Genomic DNA, 6000 nt, shown 5'->3' with positions numbered 1-6000 from the left:
TGCAATACACCAATTACCATTACAAATTATATAAAACATTGCCTTACAGGAATAGAATGGAAAATTTATTCTTAAATTTGAAATTGAAAGTTTTAAACTACAACCATGTTAACTTATTTATAATTACCAATCATAATTCTCAATTACTATTACAAATTTTATACAACACTGCCTTACAGGGGTAGAATGGAAAATTTATTCTAAGATCTTAAATTGGAAGTTTAAAACTACAATCATGTTAAGTTATTTATAATTACCAATCATAATTCTCAATTATCATTACAAATTGTATACAACATTGCCTTACATGAATAGAATGGAAAATTTATTCTAAGATCTTAAATTGAAAGTTTAAAACTACAACCATGTTAAGTTATTTATAATTACCAATCATAATTCTCAATTATCATTACAAATTGTATACAACATTGCCTTACAGGAATAGAATGAAAATTTATTCTAAGATCTTAAATTGAAAGTTTAAAACCTACATTCCTTATAATAGAGAATATCCTAACTATTTTCTAGTTTTTATCACGAATAAAATTTTCAGAATTTTTCATTCATTTTTTCACAATTTAATAACACTTCACGAATAACCAAACAAAACTAAAGTAATGAAATAGAATAGCATATCTAAACCACTTCTAGAGATTCTCAAATCACCAATTTTTTATTTTTTATTTTGTAATTTATGCGTGTTTTTTTTTAAAATAAATTTTATAACTATAAATACGTTAATCTGTTTCTTGCATTAACAAAAAAAATAAATAAATAAATGCATAAGAACCCGTAAATAAATCTCAAACCTATCTTGAAAAACTATTACTCAATGATGAATACTAAATAGGTTAATCTGTTTCTTGCATTAACAAAAAAAAAGTCATTTATGCATAAAAGAACCCGTAAATAAATCTCAAACCTATCTTGAAAAACTCTTACTCAATGATGAACACTAAATATATTAATTTGTTTCTTGCACTAACAAAAAAAAGTCATTTATGCATAAGAACCCGTAAATAAATTTTAAACTTATCTTCAAAAGCTCTTACTTAACGATGAACACTTCGATTTGCGTTCCAATTCTACGACTTCCCTTTAGGATTTTCAGCACCCTCAATTCGACTTCCCTTCAGGATTTTAAGCGCCCCTTCCAATTTGCGTTCCAATTCCACGACCTAGAACACAATTTGGGATGAAAATGTGAAGGGCAGAAAAGGGGATTTCAGAATATTAAGGATATTTTGGTAAAATCCCCCAAATATATATATACACACTATATAATATGTATATACTATATAATATAGGGAGCCGATATCTGCACTCTAGTTTTCTACACTTACACTACTCTTAAAAGAAATGACTCTTCTATCCTTATTTTTTATAAATAAATAATAATTTTTTTTAAAATACCACAATTACCCTTTCAATTATGGAAAGATATAAATTTATTAAAAAAAAAAAAAAAAACAAAAAATAATATATTTGTTTGCCTCTCTAGCTCCCAATTGACGTTTTGTATCCCCTCTCTCTTTACTTAAGGTTTAGTATTTATCTTTGGAAGTAACATGCAAGATCTCGAAGATGAAGACATGGTGGAGTTGAACAAAGTTATTGATCTTATTAACACGGGAAGTACAAAAGAACTATCAAACCTTCATGAGCCATTCAACTCTATGGATGCCAATGGTGATGGTAATTTTTTTCTTTTATTTTTCTTTTTGTATTTTGTTCTTTGAGTTTAATTTGATTTTTTTTTTTTTTTTGATTTAAGTGATTTTTAAGAATTAATTTGGATTGTCTTTGAATCTTAAACTTTACCTTGTTGAGAAAAGCCCTAATTGTTTTAACAATAAAATTTCTATGAACACGAATTTTGTGAAAGAAAGAAAAAAAAGAAAAAAAAGAGAGAAAGATAGAGAGATGTTTATTATATATAATTTTTATATTTTTTGACTTGTTCTAATGTTTAAGCATTTGTAATTCTAATCAAATTTTTTTTATTTTTTATTTTTTATTTTTATATATATATATATTGTGTTTTAATAATAAACTAAACCACTCCCTAAATTCACTCGTCTCAGCCTTCTTGTACCAGTGGGAATGATTAGAGATAAGAAAAGTAGTGCTACTATATTGAGTTCTTGTTTTCCTCCCTGTTCGTAGGCTAAAGGGGGAGTATAGTATTTTTTTTTTTTTTAAATGAATTTGGTAATGTTTTTTCATCCCATTGGATTGCTCTGTTTTCAGTTGTTTTAGAAACAAATCCGTTGATCGTCAATTTTTAACACATGCTTACATACTCAACTAAGTGGTCATGTCATGTATTGATCAGTTTTGATGCTAATAATCTTTACTTTTGATAAGATACTTTTCATCATGTGTTCTTTTGTGAGGGTACTTCTGACATATAATACTGACTGTATCCACTTACCAATTGCTACCCACTAACTATCCTTGCTCAAACATTGGTTTCGATCTTGTTCATAAAACTGTGCTTTGCTTTGAATGATTTACTTGTGATATGTAGTTGGGCATTAATTATACAAGATAGTGCAGTTAATAGTGGTTTCAAGCAAAGAGTTAAGATTCATATGGTAATTTTTGTGTTATAGTATTATATTCTCCTAAAACAACGTGATTCTTACCATATGTCGAAAATATTTGGTACAAAATATTGAAGTTTATTTATGATATATTTGATGGCCTTTATTATATGCAAATTTTACAGATGAGAGAAAGAAAGAAGAAATGGGCACCAAAAATCAAGTAATCACACTTGGGTCTAACAAGTTGCTTTCTCTATCTAAGAAAAAATTTTCAAAACGGGAAAAGCTTATTGGTAGTATTCGTAACATAGCAATATCTCAAGGATTTGCCACTAATATTAAAAAGGTCCATAAGAGATCGTTATGTGATCATTATCTGTGATAGAGGAGGTCAATACTGTGATTCCAACATTTCAATGGAACAAAGGAAAAGGATAACGACATCTCGTTTGATAAATTGTCCATTTGAAATTTGTGGTAAAAGAAAAGATGGATTTTGGAAGGTGGAGTTAAAAAATATGTCGCATAATCATGAACTTTTAATCGATATGTCTGGACATCCTTCTTGTCGTCGATTTTCGAAAGAAGAGATCATGCAAATAAGAAAATGGCAAAGGCTAAAATACCACCGCGACAAATACTTTCACCTCTTCGACAAAGTAAATCAAATCTTCAAGCAATATCTAGGAACTTAGACAATACAAAGGCTAAAATCATGAAAGAAAGTTTAACAGGTCGTACAATGATTCAAGCATTGTTTAAAGAATTGGGTCAAGGTGGTTTTACTTTTGATGTTAAGTGTGACAAGGATAATCGTTTGAATCATTTGTTTTTTGCACACCCTTCTTCAATTGCATTAACAAAGAATTATCCGTATGTTTTTGTGATGGATTGCACTTATAAGACAAATAGATATAAGATGCCGTTACTTGATATTATTAGAGTGTCAAGTTCTAACAATTCATTTTATTCTTGTTTTGCTTTCCTGCAAAAAGAAAAAGAAGAGGACTATGCTTGGGCTTTGGAAAGGTTCAAGAAAATTCTTGGTGATGATAGGCATCCTTCAGTGATTGTATCAGATAGAGATTTAGCACTAATGAAAGGTATTCAAGCTATCTTTCCTAGAGTTGCACATCTTTTATGTGTATGGCACACTGAGAAGAATATTCTTTCAAATTGTAAGTGTCATTTTGAAGAAAAAGATGATTGGGATACATTTATATCTATTTGGACAAATTTGATAAACTCTCCTGATGAATCAACATTTGATGAAGCTTGGAATCATTTTGAAATTCAATATAAAGAACAAAGATCTATTTTAAATTACATCAGAAGCACTTGGCTTCCATTCAAAGAAAGATTTGTGAAGGCATGGACAGAGAAATATGCACATTTTGGAAATCGTGTCACTTCAAAGGCTAAAGGTGCACATGCAACACTGAAGAGATATCTACAAGTTTCAACAGATGATTTTCGGGAGGTAAAAGAAAAATTTTCTCTTACAATTGAAAATCAATTTCAAGAAATAAAAGCAAATCTTTTGAGTGAAAAGGTCCGTATTCCATATAAATTTAACATTCCTTTCTTCAAAGAACTTATTAATCATGTTTCTACATTTGCACTTAGGAAGCTTTATAAGCAATATGAGATGGCCAAATCTGATACACCATTGCCTCCATACAAAAAAGGGTCTTCCTTGTGCACACAAGATAAGGGATGAGAAATATATATTTTTGTAGCTTGCTCATATAAATCCACAGTGGAGAATTGATAGATCATTTTTTGATATGGGTGTTGGTTTGATTAATCAAGAAGACCATATTGATGATCTTCTCAAGGAGTTCCATGATAAATACAAACAAATGCCACTTACTGAAAAGGAAGATTCTCGGAAGCAAATTGCTTAACTTGTTAATACTTCCGTTCCTGTGATTCTTGCACCTAAAATTCAACCCCACAAAGGACGTCCTTTGGGTTCAAAGGGAAAAAACAATAATAGTTCTACAAGTCGAGATCCTTTTGCATTTGAGATCGCTGAAAAGATTCGACAATGTGGTGTATGCAAAAACGTTGGGCATAACAGTCGCACTTGCAAACAAAAAGTTAGAACAATTAGATTGAGCCCTCAGTAATAGTTTTCCATGGAATTAAAGCCCTTTTGTAAGTTTTTTTTTTTTTTTTTTAATTATTATTTTTGAAGCTTCTTGTTATATCCTTATTTTTATTTTTTGCAGGTGTAAAATTAATTTTTGGAAATTAGCTAAGATGCTGATAACATCATTATGCATGTAAGTTTCTTTGCTAGGTATTGATTTTACATTACATATGCATTGAAGTTATTATCATATGAAAGAACGCTAATGCATTTTTTACTCATTGTGCAGGTGATATGTCGTTTCCTTTGAGCTTGATTAGTTTATAAATACTAATGGATGGTGAAAATAGTTGGATAAATTATGAATGAAAAATGTAATTGAAGTAGTTTTTGTCATTTTGTTTTCATCTTCACTTTAAAGATGATGTTAAATCTTATTGATGATTTTAGTGACTTTGAAATTAGATAATGGTTTTGGTTCTTTCAATGGCTTCCCTTTGATATCGACTCTTTTTTATTTTGCTAATAAAATGTTATAAATTGTGTTGAATAATATATATCAACTCTTTTATTTTGCTAATAAAATGTTATAAATTGTGTTCAAGAATAATGTTTCTCCTGAATGTATTGCATTTTGACATAGAAAAGTATGTTGCATGATAGGTATTTTCATACCCAAAAAGCTTCAAATGGTTACAGATTCCTCTTCGTGGCTATCGCGAATTCACCAAATGGGTTGAATTCAGCTGCTGTCACAATTTCTTAGATTGACCATGGACGGGAGACAGAAGTGAATCCGAAAGTGCTTGATAACCAGTTCGTCTAGCTACCCAGTAAGAGCTAAATTCTCATGGAACTTTCTGTCTTTGGTGGAGAGTTGGTCTTATTGGCAAATCCAGCCCCATATTTATATGGTTCTATAACTGATGTTTTGTATTCTTTTTGCTTTAAAGAACCGGGAAGAAAATCAACCTACATTTGATCTTCATATTTGAGCTAACAAGACGTATATTTGGAGTTCAAACTCGAAGTGATCGTAATAGGGGCACCACTTTCATATAGCTAGGTGTACTTACCGCCGGCGTGTCTAGGCATATGGTTATCAAAATGGTTTGTCAGATATTCCCACATCTAGGTACAGGTACAGACCATGAACCTTAGATGCTTTTCCATAAAAGGGGCATAAAAATGAGAGACCCTTATCGTGTTGCGCTAAAAGTTTCTTCTAAAAAAATATAGGTCATCTGTTCACCTTTTAAATAGAAAAGGAGAATAATTTTCCTTTTTAATTTTTTTCATTTTCCTTTTTAATTTTTGTCTGGGTGTATGGCATACTTTTGGAAAGTATTTGGTTTA

Source organism: Cornus florida, unplaced genomic scaffold (assembly GCF_030987335.1).
Source record: "Cornus florida cultivar Cherokee Brave unplaced genomic scaffold, ASM3098733v1 CherokeeBrave_3.0.0_Hap2_Chr03, whole genome shotgun sequence".
Taxonomy (NCBI): Eukaryota; Viridiplantae; Streptophyta; class Magnoliopsida; order Cornales; family Cornaceae; genus Cornus; species Cornus florida.
The sequence above is the reverse complement of the archived record's forward strand: the minus strand, read 5'-3'. Positions refer to the sequence as shown.